Source organism: Oncorhynchus nerka, linkage group LG13 (genome assembly GCF_034236695.1).
Source record: "Oncorhynchus nerka isolate Pitt River linkage group LG13, Oner_Uvic_2.0, whole genome shotgun sequence".
In the NCBI taxonomy this organism is placed as follows: domain Eukaryota; kingdom Metazoa; phylum Chordata; class Actinopteri; order Salmoniformes; family Salmonidae; genus Oncorhynchus; species Oncorhynchus nerka.
The window spans coordinates 97,871,578-97,891,416 of record NC_088408.1 but is presented as its reverse complement, the minus strand read 5'-3'; the positions used below and the strand labels follow the sequence as shown (position 1 = coordinate 97,891,416).

At 46.1% G+C, this 19,839-nt stretch overlaps 1 protein-coding gene across 1 annotated transcript in view; it reads right to left on the bottom strand.

Moving 5' to 3' along the window:
- Positions 1–19,422, bottom strand: part of LOC115124684 (sodium-dependent phosphate transporter 2) — a 127,764-nt gene extending 108,342 nt beyond the window's left edge. Inside the window, exon 1 of the mRNA XM_065026890.1 lies at positions 19,210–19,422. The gene's annotated coding sequence lies outside the window, so the exon portion shown is untranslated. The remainder of the gene's footprint in view (positions 1–19,209) is intronic.
- Between the last annotated feature and the right edge of the window lie 417 nt (positions 19,423–19,839).

The window sequence follows — 19,839 nt, the reverse complement described above, 5'->3', positions numbered from 1 at the left end:
ATGATGAAGCAAAGTGAAAACAACGTCATTGTCATCGACATTGTTGCATGTGCTGCATTGACCATGCAGACTGAACACAAGTGACTCGTGTGCGCCTTGATTGACAGGGGCCGTGGTTAGGTCTGTGTGGAAATGCAGAGTGAGTGAGAGTGAGTGAGTGAGTGAGTGAGAAATGACTCAAGTAGCGGAGTAAACTATAAAAATAGATGTTACACACTGCGTATCACATTTAACAAACCAAACATTCAAATACCGGTATAGAAGGTAAAGTAAAAACCCAAACCGGTCCCTGCATCAATACTGGTATATCATAAAATACGGTATACCGCCCAGCCCAAGGTGTAGGGGCTAGGGAGTAGGGCCTATGTCAGGTGTTGTTTCTGGAAGGGGACATGTGGTCACTGTGAGCCAATGACATGGCTGGAATGTGTGAAATTCTATAAAGATGTCACCACCTGTTAAGAGAGGAACCCCAGAGGAAAGACTACTCTCGCCCGCCATTATATCACTGACCTCTCACCGTGTGTGTGACCTCTACCCTACAGTCAAATGCCATAGTATCCGACCCGGTGCCTGACTACTTCAGCCTATCAGATTCGTTGCCTGACTACTTCAGCCTATCAGATTCGTTGCCTGACTACTTGAGGATATCACACCAGCGCCACTGGATGTGTCATTTTCTCCAGTCCAATTTTAGCCAATCCAAGAGACCATTTTCTAACTGTCGTGCTGACCCGAAACGTAATGCGTTGGCTCAGACATTTTCTTTTCATTATTGCCCTCTTCAGCACAGACCCAGTAACTATGGTGGGGGTGTAACCAGTCCAGTACAGCTTGGCTCGGTGCAGTATGGGGCGTCCCTAACACATCCGATCTGGGGGACTCAAGTACTGGGGCGGCAGCATGGCCTAGTGGTTAGAGCGTTGGACTAGTAACCGAAAGGTTGCCAGATCAAATCCCTGAGCTGACAAGGTACAAATCTGTCATTCTGCCCCTGAACAAGGCAGTTAACCCCACTAGGCCATCATTGAAAATAAGAATTTGTTCTTAACTGACTTGCCTAGTTAAAATTATGGCTCAGCTCGGTACGGCATTTACTTGACATTTTCAGCGTGTGTATGTGATCCCCACGGGAATTGTACCCACAGTAGCGGCAGAAATCTAATGGATTGGGGATCTACCCCCCCCCAGGTCCACAGATTACACCATATAACAGATGCACGTTACCAGCCCTATAGATTATAACATGTTACCAGCCCTATAGATTATAACATGTTACCAGCCCTATAGATTATAACATGTTACCAGCCCTATAGATTATAACATGTCACCAGCCCTATAGATTATAACATGTCACCAGCCCTATAGATTATAACATGTCACCAGCCCTATAGATTATAACACGTCACCAGCCCTATAGATTATAACATGTCACCAGCCCTATAGATTATAACAGATGCACGTTACCAGCCCTATAGATTATAACATGTCACCAGCCCTATAGATTATAACATGTTACCAGCCCTATAGATTATAACATGTCACCAGCCCTATAGATTATAACATGCCCTATAGATTATAACATGTTACCAGCCCTATAGATTATAACATGTTACCAGCCCTATAGATTATAACATGTTACCAGCCCTATAGATTATAACAGATGCATGTCACCAGCCCTATAGATTATAACAGATGCATGTCACCAGCCCTATAGATTATAACAGATGCATGTCACCAGCCCTATAGATTATAACAGATGCATGTCACCAGCCCTATAGATTATAACATGTTACCAGCCCTATAGATTATAACATGTTACCAGCCCTATAGATTATAACATGTTACCAGCCCTATAGATTATAACATGTCACCAGCCCTATAGATTATAACATGTCACCAGCCCTATAGATTATAACAGATGCATGTCACCAGCCCTATAGATTATAACAGATGCATGTCACCAGCCCTATAGATTATAACAGATGCCCTATAGATTATAACATGTTACCAGCCCTATAGATTATAACATGTTACCAGCCCTATAGATTATAACATGTCACCAGCCCTATAGATTATAACATGCGTTATAACATGTTACCAGCCCTATAGATTATAACATGTCACCAGCCCTATAGATTATAACATGTTACCAGCCCTATAGATTATAACAGATGCATGTCACCAGCCCTATAGATTATAACAGATGCATGTCACCAGCCCTATAGATTATAACAGATGCATGTCACCAGCCCTATAGATTATAACATGTTACCAGCCCTATAGATTATAACATGTTACCAGCCCTATAGATTATAACATGTTACCAGCCCTATAGATTATAACATGTCACCAGCCCTATAGATTATAACATGTCACCAGCCCTATAGATTATAACATGTTACCAGCCCTATAGATTATAACAGATGCATGTCACCAGCCCTATAGATTATAACAGATGCATGTCACCAGCCCTATAGATTATAACATGTTACCAGCCCTATAGATTATAACATGTCACCAGCCCTATAGATTATAACACGTTACCAGCCCTATAGATTATAACAGATGCATGTCACCAGCCCTATAGATTATAACAGATGCATGTCACCAGCACTATAGATTATAACAGATGCATTATAACATGTTACCAGCCCTATAGATTATAACAGTCATGCATAGATTATAACATGCCCTATAGATTATAACATGTTACCAGCCCTATAGATTATAACATGTCACCAGCCCTATAGATTATAACATGTCACCAGCCCTATAGATTATAACATGTCACCAGCCCTATAGATTATAACATGCCCTATAGATTATAACATGTCACCAGCCCTATAGATTATAACATGTTACCAGCCCTATAGATTATAACATGTCACCAGCCCTATAGATTATAACATGCCCTATAGATTATAACATGTCACCAGCCCTATAGATTATAACATGTTACCAGCCCTATAGATTATAACAGATGCACGTTACCAGCCCTATAGATTATAACAGATGCATGTTACCAGCCCTATAGATTATAACAGATGCACGTTACCAGCCCTATAGATTATAACATGTCACCAGCCCTATAGATTATAACATGTTACCAGCCCTATAGATTATAACACGTCACCAGCCCTATAGATTATAACACGTCACCAGCCCTATAGATTATAACATGTTACCAGCCCTATAGATTATAACATGTTACCAGCCCTATAGATTATAACATGTCACCAGCCCTATAGATTATAACATGTCACCAGCCCTATAGATTATAACATGCCCTATAGATTATAACATGTTACCAGCCCTATAGATTATAACATGTCACCAGCCCTATAGATTATAACAGATGCACGTTACCAGCCCTATAGATTATAACAGATGCACGTCACCAGCCCTATAGATTATAACATGTCACCAGCCCTATAGATTATAACATGTCACCAGCCCTATAGATTATAACATGTCACCAGCCCTATAGATTATAACATGTCACCAGCCCTATAGATTATAACATGTCACCAGCCCTATAGATTATAACACGTTACCAGCCCTATAGATTATAACACGTCACCAGCCCTATAGATTATAACATGTCACCAGCCCTATAGATTATAACATGTCACCAGCCCTATAGATTATAACATGTTACCAGCCCTATAGATTATAACATGTTACCAGCCCTATAGATTATAACACGTCACCAGCCCTATAGATTATAACATGTTACCAGCCCCATAGATTATAACACGTTACCAGCCCTATAGATTATAACATGTCACCAGCCCTATAGATTATAACATGTCACCAGCCCTATAGATTATAACATGTCACCAGCCCTATAGATTATAACATGTCACCAGCCCTATAGATTATAACATGTCACCAGCCCTATAGATTATAACACGACACCAGCCCTATAGATTATAACATGTCACCAGCCCTATAGATTATAACATGTTACCAGCCCTATAGATTATAACAGATGCACGTTACCAGCCCTATAGATTATAACATGTTACCAGCCCTATAGATTATAACATGTTACCAGCCCTATAGATTATAACACGTCACCAGCCCTATAGATTATAACATGTCACCAGCCCTATAGATTATAACATGTCACCAGCCCTATAGATTATAACATGTTACCAGCCCTATAGATTATAACATGTTACCAGCCCTATAGATTATAACATGTTACCAGCCCTATAGATTATAACATGTTACCAGCCCTATAGATTATAACATGTCACCAGCCCTATAGATTATAACACGTCACCAGCCCTATAGATTATAACATGTTACCAGCCCTATAGATTATAACATGTCACCAGCCCCATAGATTATAACACGTCACCAGCCCTATAGATTATAACATGTTACCAGCCCTATAGATTATAACATGCCCTATAGATTATAACATGCCCTATAGATTATAACATGTCACCAGCCCTATAGATTATAACACATCACCAGCCTATAGATTATAACATGTCACCAGCCCTATAGATTATAACATGTCACCAGCCCTATAGATTATAACAGATGCACGTTACCAGCCCTATAGATTATAACAGATGCACGTCACCAGCCCTATAGATTATAACAGATGCATGTTACCAGCCCTATAGATTATAACACGTTACCAGCCCTATAGATTATAACACGTCACCAGCCCTATAGATTATAACATGCCCTATAGATTATAACATGTCACCAGCCCTATAGATTATAACACGTCTCCAGCCCTATAGATTATAACATGCACGTCACCAGCGGAGCACGAAAAAAAACAACAGCCATGCCCAGAGGTAGAACATATCTGTGTTTTTCTCCATAGCTACAGGGTGAGGGGTGAGAAGGAGAGGGGTGAGATGGAGAGGGGTGAGATGGAGAGGGGGGAGACAGAGAGGGGGGAGACGGAGAGGGGGGAGACGGAGAGGGGGGAGATGGGTCTAGAAATAGCCGTGTCACATGAGGGTGACCAGAGACCAAAAAGCCATCCAGCCTGCATGTCCTCCTTACATGGAACCTGCTGCTTTACACACACACACACACACTTCATGTTCTTCACACGCCCTTAAAAGGGATATTTCAGGATTTTGGCCCTTTATAAATGAGTCAGATGGAACTCGTGGATACCATTTGTATGTCTCTGTGTGCAGTTTGAAGATAGTTCCTCACTAGAGTTAGCACAATTGCTAACTAGTGTTAGCGCAATGACTTGAAGTCTATGGTAACTGCTAGCATCCTAGTAGATAGCGCCATAACTGGACGACCACTAACTTCCTTCCTACTGGATGCGGAGACTTTTTTTATTTTTTTATCTGCGAATTCATCTGACTGCCAAAATCCTGAAGTATCCCTTTAAATCCTCTGTAGCCTCTCTGAACCTGTAGAGAAACACACCTGTCTAAACAACCCGACCTCTCCCAGCTTTTGGGAACACTTGCGAAACAGACAAAAACAGACCACACCAGGGTTTGACAAGTCAATGAGAGAAGTGAAGAATTCTCCCATAGTTAATATTCTCCAAATGGAAAGACGCCACCGAGACTGGAGACGACGTCCTCACTAGTTTTAACATGTTATTACTCCAACCTTGTGAAAGTGACAAACTGACACGTTTTCATTTTTGTCAACAAACATAACAACTTGATATCGAAAGGACTGCCTTTTTGATTTGACGGCCTGCACATGCGCAGTTCGGCGCGACCCGGGCGGTAGAGCCGACGACGTGTTTCTACGCATGAGTTTAGCTAGCCTACGTTGCCATGACATCAACAAGTGTGATCGGGGATTTCTATTGGAGGAAGCAGTTTTAGCCCCATCTTCATACTGTACAGTCAAGGGTTCTCACACCTATCCTCCCATTCTGACCACTTCCTGGTTCACAAGGGCTAGCCTGAGCTACAAGCTATACTGGTTGGCTAGCCTGAGCTACAAGCTATACTGGTTGGCTAGCCTGAGCTACAAGCTATACTGGTTGGCTGCATGGCACCTTGCCCTTTGACAGGCTAGGTGGAATGTTTTGCCACATTGCTCACAACTGTTCAATCCTCTCAGATCTCTAGATTCTAGGACAGGGCTCTCCAACCATGTTCCTGGAGAGCTATCGTCCTGTAGGTTCTCACTCCAACCCTAATCTAGCGTATCTGATTCTAATAATTAGCTAGTTGAAAAGATGAATTTGGTTAGTTATACAACTGGGGTTGAAGTGAAAATCTACAAGAGGGTCTCTCTCCAGGAACAGGGTTGGAGTGAGAACCTACGGGAGGGCATCTATCCAGGAACAGGGTTGGAGTGAGAACCTACGGGAGGGCATCTCTCCAGGAACAGGGTTGGAGTGAGAACCTACAGGACAGTAGCTCTCCAGGAACAGGGTTAGAGTGAGAACCCACAGGACAGTAGCTCTCCAGGAACAGGGTTGGAGTGAGAACCTACAGGACAGTAGCTCTCCAGGAACAGGGTTAGAGTGAGAACCCACAGGACAGTAGCTCTCCAGGAACAGGGTTGGAGTGAGAACCTACAGGACGATAGCTCTCCAGGAACAGGGTTGGAGTGAGAACCTACAGGACAGTTTCTCTCCAGGAACAGGGTTGGAGTGAGAACCTACAGGACAGTAGCTCTCCAGGAACAGGGTTGGAGTGAGAACCTACAGGACGATAGCTCTCCAGGAACAGGGTTGAAAAGCTTTGCTCTAAAGGCTTGTTTCTGGAACAGGTACGTGCCAACCTCCTTCTTGCCCCAGCAATCTTCTCTTTCTGCTCCTAAATGACTACATGACTAAAAGCAGCAATATAATAACTCAATACCAAACAAACAATTCCGTCAGACTGTGTGACTCGGTGTAAAACCCATCCAGTGGGTTGGAGAGTGAGGCTGAGGCCGAGGGGGGGTCGGATCAGTCCATAGCTACAATCACAGTAGCTCATAGTTTGTTGGTAAGCTAAGCCCCATAGTCATTAGCATAGTTTACAGCAGGGCACGAGAACAGACAGACACTGTGTGTCACAATGCTTCAATACACATTCTACCAGGAAAGAACACAGGATCAGGGCTAATGACAACCTGGCCACGGGGTAACTGGGCCGAGACTAGAACAAGCTGAAGAACCTGAGCCAAAACTAGAGCAGAGTGACAGGAAAAGCAGAACAGAACACTGGTATAGTCCTAGCTACGGGTACCTAACTGGGTCAAACACAGACATTTGCTGAAACGACCTCTATTATTATTTTTTTGTGACCTCTGGTACATTCTAATGCCTTGATTCCACCAGTAAAATACACAGTTAGTTCAATGAATTAATATGTTACCTCGAAGGATTGGTAAAAAAATATATATTAGCTGTTGAATGACCGAAAATGTATGAATCTGGTGTAAGTCAGTTCGGATATTGTCTAGGCCAGGGGTTCCCAACCTTTTTTTGCTTACTGTACCACCAACTAAATGTTGCTCTGACCGGAGAACCCACTCATGTACATTTTACCAGTATGCCTATTGTCTCATGAGTCTTCTAAAGTACCCCCTGTGGAGAGACCAAGTACCCTCAGTGGTCCTAGTACCCCCTGTGGAGAGACCAAGTACCCTCAGGGGTCCTAGTACCTCCTGTGGAGAGCAAGTACCCCCAGGGGCCCTAGTACCCCCTGTGGAGAGACCAAGTACCCCCAGGGGCCCTAGTACCCCCTGTGGAGAGACCAAGTACCCCCAGGGGCTCTAGTACGCCCCGTGGAGAGACCAAGTACCCCCAGGGGCCCTTAGTACCCCTGGTAGGGAACCACTGGTCGAGGCCTATATGACAAGGAATATTTTCTATGTAAAATAACCTTTACTGCAAGATATCAATTGCCATGATGTTTGTTCTTCAAATTTGATTGGCTCAGCTGCTGTGGACACTTTGGGTAAAAAAAGAAGAAGCAATGTGTCGTTTTGTAACTCGGGTGAATTCTCTAACAGTTTGTCCTGTCAATCAATCACTAGTGGGTGGGACTGTCAGGGAAGGGGGCAGGATGTTTGATATTCGGTAGGGTTTAAACGTAACCTTTATTTTACTAGGCAAGTCAGTTAAGAACAAATTCTTATTTACAATGATGGCCTAGGAACAGTGGGTTAACTGCCTTGTTTCAGGGGAACGACTGCTTTTATTTTACCTTGTCAGCTCGGGAATTCGATCTAGCAACCTTTCGGTTGCTGGCTCAACGCTCTAACCACCAGGCTACCTGCCGCCCCCCTCTAACCGCCAGGCTACCTGCCTCCCCCCCTCTAACCGCCAGGCTACCTGCCTCCCCCCCTCTAACCGCCAGGCTACCTGCCGCCCCTCTAACCGCCAGGCTACCTGCCGCCCCTCTAACCGCCAGGCTACCTGCCTCCCCCTCTAACCGCCAGGCTACCTGCCTCACCCCTCTAACCGCCAGGCTACCTGCCTCCCCCTCTAACCGCCAGGCTACCTGCCTCCCCCTCTAACCGCCAGGCTACCTGCCTCCCCCACTAACCCCAGGCTCGCCAGGCTACCTGCCTCCCCTCTAACCCCTAGGCTCGCCAGGCTACCTGCCTCCCCCTCTAACCGCCAGGCTACCTGCCCTCCCCCCCCTCTAACCGCCAGGCTACCTGCCTCCCCCTCTAACCGCTAGGCTACCTGCCTCCCCTCTAACCGCTAGGCTACCTGCCTCCCCTCTAACCGCTAGGCTACCTGCCTCCCCCTCTAACCGCTAGGCTACCTGCCCCCCCTCTAACCGCCAGGCTACCTGCCTCCCCTCTAACCGCTAGGCTCGCCAGGCAACCTGCCTCCCCCCTCTAACCGCTAGGCTCGCCAGGCAACCTGCCTCCCCTCTAACCGCTAGGCTCGCCAGGCAACCTGCCTCCCCCTCTAACCGCTAGGCTACCAGCCTCCCCCTCTAACCGCCAGGCTCGCCAGGCTACCTGCCCCCTCTAACCGCTAGGCTCGCCAGGCTACCTGCCTCCCCTCTAACCGCTAGGCTACCAGCCTCCCCCCTCTAACCGCTAGGCTACCAGCCTCCCCTCTAACCTCCAGGCTACCAGCCTCCCCTCTCTAACCGCCAGCCTACCTGCCTCCCCCTCTCTAACCGCTAGGCTACCTGCCTCCCCCTCTAACCGCTAGGCTACCTGCCTCCCCTCTAACCGCTAGGCTACCAGCCTCCCCCAGGCTAACCGCTAGGCTACCAGCCTCCCCTCTAACCGCCAGGCTACCAGCCTCCCCCTCTAACCGCTAGGCTACCAGCCTCCCCCTCTAACCGCTAGGCTACCAGCCTCCCCCCCTCTAACCGCTAGGCAACCTGCCACCACAAGAATGACTGAAGAATGAAGCAGGTATTAAATATGGGCTTTAATAAACAGAAAGCAGCAGTTGATTACTCCATTGTCGACACTTTAAATCACATCAGTAAAACCTATATAAACATGTTTAATAACATATTGTTATTATGACATTAGTTTCTATATTTTACACCAGAATGAGGCTCTCTTCACTACCTATCATTTCCTGTGGTGAGGATTTAACATCTTCATCCAATGTTGTCATCATTTATTTGCAAACTAAATGATTATTTTTTAAATAAATAAAAATAACAAAATCGCCAAAAAGCAGTAGGAGCCAAATGAACGGCTCTTTGACAGATGTGATGACATTCTGTTCACCTAAAAGATCTGTTGAAAATTAGCCGTTCGTTGGCGAACAACCCAACGAAACGTTTAAGGTCTCCTGATCCTGTGTTTACCACAGACCTTATTTTCATATTTTATTTTTAAAAATAAAATAATCCCCATAGGCTTTGACCAAGGAGCCACATGGCTGAGTTAGTGCCTACTGAAAAAAAGACACCAATACTATTGATCTCTATGAGCAGCAGAAAGACAACGAGTAGGAGGCCAGTACATTGCAATAAACTCTTTTGAACTATTAACAGAAAATATTTACAAAATGATACATAGAAGAGTAGGTCAGAGAGATCGGGACACACAACCGCGTTTCACTACCAACTGACCTACAGAGGACCACAATAATACAAAACAAGCACCATGCACTACCAACTGACCTACAGAGGACCACAATAATACAAAACAAGCACCATGCACTACCAACTGACCTACAGAGGACCACAATAATACAAAACAAGCACCATGCACTACCAACTGACCTACAGAGGACCACAATAATACAAAACAAGCACCATGCACTACCAACTGACCTACAGAGGACCACATTAATACAAAACAAGCACCATGCACTACCAACTGACCTACAGAGGACCACAATAATACAAAACAAGCACCATGCACTACCAACTGACCTACAGAGGACCACAATAATACAAAACAAGCACCATGCACTACCAACTGACCTACAGAGGACCACAATAATACAAAACAAAGTAAGTCACACCATTGTCTACAGGGAAAATACGAGCCGGCTATAATTTTGCAGTAAACACAACTTTACAGTTGCAAACATAAATTCAGACAAGAAAAATGGCTCAACATAAATAATAAAAAAAATGTTACAAAAATGTATAAATACACTAGATGACTGATAGGAGGCGCTGTTGTTGAAGCCACCGCACCTCCATCTTGGTACTCCCCCACCGTTCAAAATAATAATAATTTGTGAAATCTATAGAAATTCATTCATTAACGCCTGCATTCATTTTAGCCACATTTATTATAGTACAGAGACTTTAATACATAATTTAAATTATATTAGCTAAACAAAATATATAAAGTCCATAAAAACTTTTTCCTTAAAATATCACTACAACAATAGAAATGTAATGTCATTTTGTCTATGAAACATTTAATTGAAATAGTGTATATAATAATAATAATGATAATGTGCCAATATGGCCGACCAATGGCTTCAAAGCCTCTAAATACGGAGACACACAATTAAAAAAGACAAGACGGAACTTCATTTAGCCAACGAAAATGTCTCAGCAAGAATTAAACAAAAACACGTTTAGCATATTTAAAGAACTGGTTAAGAATAATTAAATAGACATGCAATAATAAATAATAATAAACATAATATTATTATAAACTAAAGTTCCAAAATTGCATCCTACTTGAATAGCGAGTTGCAGTAGCCTGCATACAGCCTTGCCAACGGTCTTCTCATTTCTGTCCACTACAATATAAAAACAAAGGGAATTCCCCTTGTAGGTTTTTTTTTTTTACATATAGGACCATATTCTCTAACTTTTGTTTTAACTTCAGTGGAAAAGGCCTTCGTCTTCGCAATCAATGGTAGCCTAGGCCAAGGCTCCCCCCTCTCTCAGCAGCAGCATGCACACAAGGAGTGAGAGAATGGTGCTGAAGTGTGAATTCAGGGTGTATGATAGGCAGCCCCGGACAATTTATCTATCAGCTTTTAATTTAAAAATCAGCCAAAAACAAGCATTTACAGGCCAACAGAAACCCTGGTGTGTGTGTGTACCTTGGGGGATGTGTGTGTGTGTACCTTGGGGGATGTGTGTGTGTGTGTGTGTGTGTGTGTGTGTGTGTGTGTGTGTGTGTGTGTGTGTGTGTGTGTGTGTGTGTGTGTCTAAGAGAGCATGATAGTAAACAGAGAAGTTAATCTACTATCTCATCATAATGCCGGTCATACCTTCATTCATTAAGACTCTGCATAGAGGAAAACCAGCCAAGCTCTGCATGGCCCTGCTCTATCCTCTCCCACAGTCATTACTGGCCCTATTGCCCTGCTATATCCTCTCCCACAGTCATTACTGGCCCTATTGCCCTGCTCTATCCTCTCCCACAGTCATTACTGTCCCTATTGCCCTGCGCTATCCTCTCCCACAGTCATTACTGGCCCTATTGCCCTGCTCTATCCTCTCCCACAGTCATTACTGGCCCTATTGCCCTGCTCTATCCTCTCCCACAGTCATTACTGGCCCTATTGCCCTGCTATATCCTCTCCCACAGTCATTACTGTCCCTATTGCCCTGCGCTATCCTCTCCCACAGTCATTACTGGCCCTATTGCCCTGCTCTATCCTCTCCCACAGTCATTACTGGCCTTATTGCCCTGCTCTATCCTCTCCCACAGTCATTACTGGCCCTATTGCCCTGCTCTATCCTCTCCCACAGTCATTACTGTCCTTATTGCCCTGCTCTATCCTCTCCCACAGTCATTACTGGCCCTATTGCCCTGCTCTATCCTCTCCCACAGTCATTACTGGCCCTATTGCCCTGCTATATCCTCTCCCACAGTCATTACTGGCCCTATTGCCCTGCTCTATCCTCTCCACAGTCATTACTGTCCCTATTGCCCTGCGCTATCCTCTCCCACAGTCATTACTGGCCCTATTGCCCTGTCTATCCTTCCCACAGTCATTACTGGCCCTATTGCCCTGCTGTATCCTCTCCCACAGTCATTACTGGCCCTATTGCCCTGCTATATCCTCTCCCACAGTCATTACTGTCCCTATTGCCCTATCCTCCCACAGTCATTACTGATCCTCTCCCACAGTCATTACTGGCCTTATTGCCCTGCTCCTCCCCATATGGCCCTATTGCCCTCTCCCTCCCACAGTCATTACTGTCCTTATTGCCCTGCTCTATCCTCTCCCACAGTCATTACTGGCCCTATTGCCCTGCTCTATCCTCTCCCACAGTCATTACTGGCCCTATTGCCCTGCTCTATCCTCTCCCACAGTCATTACTGGCCCTATTGCCCTGCTCTATCCTCTCCCACAGTCATTACTGTCCCTATTGCCCTGCGCTATCCTCTCCCACAGTCATTACTGGCCCTATTGCCCTGCTCTATCCTCTCCCACAGTCATTACTGGCCCTATTGCCCTGCTCTATCCTCTCCCACAGTCATTACTGGCCCTATTGCCCTGCTCTATCCTCTCCCATCCTTACTCCCTACAGCTCTATCCTCTCCCACAGTCATTACTGTCCTTATTGCCCTGCTCTATCCTCTCCCACAGTCATTACTGGCCCTATTGCCCTGCTCTATCCTCTCCCACAGTCATTACTGGCCTTATTGCCCTGCTCTATCCTCTCCCACAGTCATTACTGTCCTTATTGCCCTGCTCTATCCTCTCCCACAGTCATTACTGGCCCTATTGCCCTGCTCTATCCTCTCCCACAGTCATTACTGGCCTTATTGCCCTGCTCTATCCTCTCCCACAGTCATTACTGGCCCTATTGCCCTGCTCTATCCTCTCCCACAGTCATTACTGGCCTTATTGCCCTGCTCTATCCTCTCCCACAGTCATTACTGGCCCTATTGCCCTGCTCTATCCTCTCCCACAGTCATTACTGGCCCTATTGCCCTGCTCTATCCTCTCCCACAGTCATTACTGGCCTTATTGCCCTGCTCTATCCTCTCCCACAGTCATTACTGGCCCTATTGCCCTGCTCTATCCTCTCCCACAGTCATTACTGGCCTTATTGCCCTGCTCTATCCTCTCCCACAGTCATTACTGGCCTTATTGCCCTGCTCTATCCTCTCCCACAGTCATTACTGGCCTATTGCCCTGCTCTATCCTCTCCCACAGTCATTACTGGCCCTATTGCCCTGCTCTATCCTCTCCCACAGTCATTACTGGCCCTATTGCCCTGCTCTATCCTCTCCCACAGTCATTATTGCCCTGGCCCTCATTACTGGCCCTGCTCTATCCTCTCCCACAGTCATTACTGTCCTTATTGCCCTGCTCTATCCTCTCCCACAGTCATTACCCCTGCCCTGCTCTATCCTCTCCCACAGTCATTACCCATGCAGTCATTACTGGCCCTATTGCCCTGCTCTATCCTCTCCCACAGTCATTACTGGCCCTATTGCCCTGCTCTATCCTCTCCCACAGTCATTACTGGCCTTATTGCCCTGCTCTATCCTCTCCCACAGTCATTACTGGCCCTATTGCCCTGCTCTATCCTCTCCCACAGTCATTACTGTCCTTATCCTGCTGGCCTTATTGCCCTGCTCTATCCTCTCCCACAGTCATTACTGTCATTACTGCCCTATTGCCCTGCTCTATCCTCTCCCACAGTCATTACTGTCCTTATTTCCCTGCTCTATCCTCTCCCACAGTCATTACTGTCCTTATCCTGCCCTGCTCTATCCTCTCCCACAGTCATTACTGTCCTTATTGCCCTGCTCTATCCTGTCATTACTGGCCTGCTCTCTATCCTCCCACAGTCATTACTGGCCTTATTGCCCTGCTCTATCCTCTCCCACAGTCATTACTGGCCCTATTGCCCTGCTCTATCCTCTCCCACAGTCATTACTGGCCCTATATGCAACTCAAATCAAATTGTATTTGTCACATACACATGGTTAGCAGATGTTAATGCGGCACTCCGACACAACACTATGTCAGCATCCTAAATAACACTCCATTCCTTGCATACTAGCGCACTCCTTTTGCCAGCACCCATAGGTTACTCAGTAATACTCAGTAAAACAGGACTGTGTGAAACCTCCCTCTCCTCTCTCCCAATCGTATCACTCCCTCCCTCTCCACCTATAGTATTCTCTCTCTCACTATCACATAATTCCCCCCTCTCTCACTATCGTATAATTTCCCCCCTCTCTCACTATCGTATCATTTCCCCCCTCTCTCACTATCGTATCATTTCCCCCCTCTCTCACTATCGTATCATTTCCCCCTCTCTCACTATCGTATCATTTCCCCCTCTCTCACTATCGTATAATTTCCCCCTCTCTCACATTCGTATAATTTCCCCCTCTCTCACATTCGTATAATTTCCCCCTCTCTCACATTCGTATAATTTCCCCCTCTCTCACATTCGTATAATTTCCCCCTCTCTCACATTCGTATATTTCCCCCTCTCTCACATTCGTATCATATCATTCCCCCCTCTCTCTCCTTCTCTCCCCTCTCTATCGTATCATTCCCCCTCTCTCTCCTTCTCTCCCCCCTCTCTATCGTATCATTCCCCCTCTCTCATATCATTCCCCCTCTCTCCCCATCATATCATTCCCCCTCTCTCTCCTTCTCTCCCCTCTCTATCGTATCATTCCCCCTCTCATATCATTCCCCCTCTCTCCCCCATCATATCATTCCCCCTCTCTCTCCTTCTCTCCCCTCTCTATCGTTTCATTCCCCCTCTCTCCCCCATCATATCATTCCCCCTCTCTCTCCTTCTCTCCCCCTCTCTATCGTATCATTCCCCCTCTCTCTCCTTCTCTCCCCCTCTCTATCGTATCATTCCCCCTCTCCCCCCATCATATCATTCCCCCTCTCTCTCCTTCTCTCCCCCTCTCTATCGTATCATTCCCCTCTCTCCCCCATCATATCATTCCCCCTCTCCCCATCATATCATTCCCCCTCTCTCTCCTTCTCTCCCGCTCTCTATCGTATCATTCCCCCTCTCTACCCCATCATATCATTCCCCCTCTCTCTCCTTCTCTCCCCCTCTCTATCGTATCATTCCCCCTCTCTACCCCATCATATCATTCCCCCTCTCTCCCCTCTCTTCTCTCCCCCTCTCTATCGTATCATTCCCCCTCTCTCCCATCATATCATTCCCCCTCTCTCATCATTCCCCCTTCTCTCCCCCTCTCTATCGTATCATTCCCCCTCTCTCCCCATCATATCATTCCCCCTCTCCCCATCCTTCTCTCCCCTCTCCCCTCTATCGTATCATTCCCCCCCATCATATCATTCCCCCTCTCATTCCCTCTCTCCTTCTCTCCCCCTCTCTATCATATCATTCCCCCTCTCTACCCCATCATATCATTCCCCCTCTCTCTCCTTCTCTCCCCCTCTCTATCATATCATTCCCCCTCTCTACCCCATCATATCATTCCCCCATCTCTCTCTCCTTCTCTCCCCCTCTCTATCATATCATTCCCCTCTCTACCCCATCATATCATTCCCCCTCTCTTTCCTTCTCTCCCCTCTCTATCATATCATTCCCCCTCTCTACCCCATCATATCATTCCCCCTCTTTCCTTCTCTCCCCCTCTCTATCATATCATTCCCCTCTCTCTCCTTCTCTCCCCTCTCTATCATATCATTCCCCCTCTCTCCCCATCTCCTTCTCTCCCCCTCTCTATCGTATCATTCCCCCTCTCCCCATCATATCATTCCCCTCTCTCTCCTTCTCTCCCCCATTCCCCCTCTCTATCATATCATTCCCCCTCTCTCTACCCCATCATATCATTCCCCCTCTCTCTCCCCCTCTCTATCATATCATTCCCCCTCTCCCCCATCATATCATTCCCCCTCTCTCTCCTTCTCTCCCCCCCTCTCTATCATATCATTCATTCCCCTCTCTCCCCCATCATATCATTCCCCTCTCTTTCTCCCCCTCTCTATCATCGTTTCATTCCCCTCTCTTCCCCATCATATCATTCCCCCTCCCTCTCTCCCTCTCTATCATATCATTCCCCCTCTCTCCCCATCATATCATTCCCCCTCTCTCATATCATTCCCCTCTCTCCCCCTCTCTATCATATCATTCCCCCTCTCCCCTCCCATATCATTCCCTCCCCCTCTCTATCTTCTCTCCCCCTCTCTATCATATCATTCCCCCTCTCTCCCTCTCTCCCTCTCTCTCTCCCCCTCGCTTTCATTCCCCCTCTCCCCATCATATCATTCCCCCTCTCTCTCCTTCTCTCCCCCCTCTCTATCGTATCATTCCCCCTCTCCCCCCATCATATCATCCCCCCTCTCTCTCCTTCTCTCCCCTCTCTATTGTATCATTCCCCCTCTCCCCATCATATCATTCCCCCTCTCTCTCCTTCTCTCCCCCTCTCTATCATATCATTCCCCCTCTCCCCCATCATATCATTCCCCCTCTCTCTCCTATCATCTCCCCCTTCTCTCCCCCTCGTATCATTCCCCCTCTCCCCCATCATATCATTCCCCCTCTCTCTCCTTCTCTCCCCCTCTCTATCGTATCATTCCCCCTCTCCCCCATCATATCATTCCCCCTCCTCTCTCCTTCTCTCCCCCCCCTCTCTATCATATCATTCCCCCTCTCCTCTCCTTCCCCCTCCCCTTCTCTCCCCCTCTCTATCGTATCATTCCCCTCTCCCCCATCATATCATTCCCCCTCTCTCTCCTTCTCTCCCCCTCTCTATCGTATCATTCCCCCTCTCCCCCATCATATCATTCCCCTCTCTCTCCTTCTCTCCCCCTCTCTATCGTATCATTCCCCCTCTCTCCCCCATCATATCATTCCCCCTCTCTCTTTCTTCTCCCCCCTCTCTATCATATCATTCCCCCTCTCTCTCCTTCTCTCCCCTCTCTATCATATCATTCCCCCTCTCCCCATCATATCATTCCCCTCTCTCCTTCTCTCCCCCCTTCTCTCTATCGTATCATTCCCCTCTCTACCCCATCATATCATTCCCCCTCTCTCTCCTTCTCTCCCCCTCTCTATCGTATCATTCCCCCTCTCTACCCCATCATATCATTCCCCTCTCTCTCTCCTTCTCTCCCCCTCTCTATCGTATCATTCCCCCTCTCTCCTTCTCTCCCCTCTCTATCATATCATTCCCCCTCTCCCTCTATCTTATCACTGCCAGTTAAACCGTTAACTAGGTTGTCTTATTGCTACCTACATCACTATTAGATCCCCCATCTATCTCCCTCTTTTCTCTGTCTGTATATCTGTCTATATCCCTACCATCTATTTTTATTTCAATTTGAGGGGCTTTATTGGCATGGGAAACATATGTTTACATTGGATCTCTATCAATGAACTCCCAGAGTTTTTTTATTGACCTAGGCAAGTCAGTTAAAAACAAATTCTTATTTACAATGACGGCCTACCGGGGGAACAGTGGGGTTAACTGCCTTGTTCAGGGGCAGAACGACAGATTTTTACCTTGTAAGCTCGGGGGATTCGATCCTGCAACCTTTCGGTTACTGGCCCAACACTCTGACCACTAGGATACCTGCCACTCCACAAAGGCTGATAATAACCACTCAATCCTGGGTGCATTATAAAAAGAGAGGCTGTAGGGGAAGTAGTTTGCACAATAGAATATACAATAAGGACCCCCAGTTGCCCTGCAGAGATTGAGATCCAGTGACAAGGTCTGTACCTCGCAGCTGGTCGTCAAATGATGGAACAGGCAGAGAGACAGGCCAGCTGGCGGCAGTGATTTGAAGCATACACATGCGTCAACCACATTTGGAAATAGGCTATCATAGCGATTCCCAAAACTCGGTCCTCGGGACCCCGAGGTGTGAACGTTTAGGTTGTCCTAGCACTACACAGCTGATTCAAATCTATATACAAATGGTATTGGTCACATACACGCGTTTAGCAGATGTTAGTGTGGGGTTAGCGAAATGCTTACGTTCCTACCTCCTTGTAAGATATCTAACAATTTCACAACATATACACAATACACACATGTAAGTAAAGGAATGCATTAAGAATATATAAATATATGGACGAGCAATGTCAGCTAATCAACTATCAAGCTTTGATCATGTGAATCAGCTGTGTAGAGAACCAAAAGGTGCATATAGTTTTGGGGTCCTGGGGACCGAGTTTGGGAAACGCTGGGTTATCGCCACTCCGGGGAGTCCAGTGCGCAGGTCCGGTCGACCGTCGAAAGAGCATCGCCACATAAACGCTGAAAGCTCATCTCGACAACAGATCACCTCCACTCTGGAAATCATGGCTACTCGCACCACCGAGTTACGTACCCGACCAGTCAATGACTAGGCAACTTAAAATGTCCCCGGTCGCCATTTGTGTAATGTTTAGTTTACACTAGTTTAGAAAATGGTACATTAGTAGCCTAAAGCATAACAGTAGCAGGCAGCAGCCCATATTCACCCAGCTGAGAAAAAGAGAGCCGCGGGAATGAGACTAGTAGACTATGACAACCAAACACGTGTTATAGCCATTTACCGACTAGACTTAATTATCATTAGGACTAGTGGCTCTATTATAGCCAACATAACTCACCCTGGTCGCAACAATGTCGTTCCTACCAATGTAGCAATTGTTTCATTCCGTGTATTCCGGAGTAGCCTAGTTGAGACTATATGGGCAACATTGTGCCCAATAATGGTATGATTATTGTTGTTGACCCTTACCAGGCCTGTTTTGGCCCCGCGTTGTGGAAGGCATCGCCCTGTAGGCTCGACCACCATGTGGATGGATATGATTCAGAGAATTTACCCTTAGCAGAAAATCAACACGATAAAATCGGACACACACAGAGCAATATAAATACACTTACACGAGCGAAATACGACACCCGTTTTTTTCCCCGACCGCTGAAACGTTCTCCTTTTCCCAGAACTAAACGTCTAGCTGTCGTCTGATGGCTTTTTGAAGCTCCGTCGAAAAATGTCCAGATTCCGACACACTCTCCCTCTCAGTTCAGTATGTCCCCCTGCTCTACACGTGTGTCATGAACAACATTAGCGTGACCAGAGTAGTGGAATCGGCGGGTTGCCATCAAAATAAAAGTCCCCCGTTGAAACTGATGAAAATAGTGGAATCATGCCACAATTGGACTAGATAAGCAAGGTTGTAATGTTGTTAAATAAATTCAACAAAAGACAATGATTAGTTAATTTGACAAAAAATATATTTTGAAATCGCACATTTCAATATTGAATTTGGGGCATACCATTTAATGGACCCAAGATCTATAGGTAAGGCAATATACATTGCAACATAAGCAGGCTATGCCACCATTGCAATCCTGAAGTCTGTACACAGTACGATTTCAACAGATGTTTACTTTTATGTGTCAAATTATTGTATTTTATTGAATTTATATAAAAATACTCCAACCTTGTTTAGCATTATATATGGTTCTAAGATTAACTTAGCCTTAATTAAGATGCTTTTGGGAAACCGG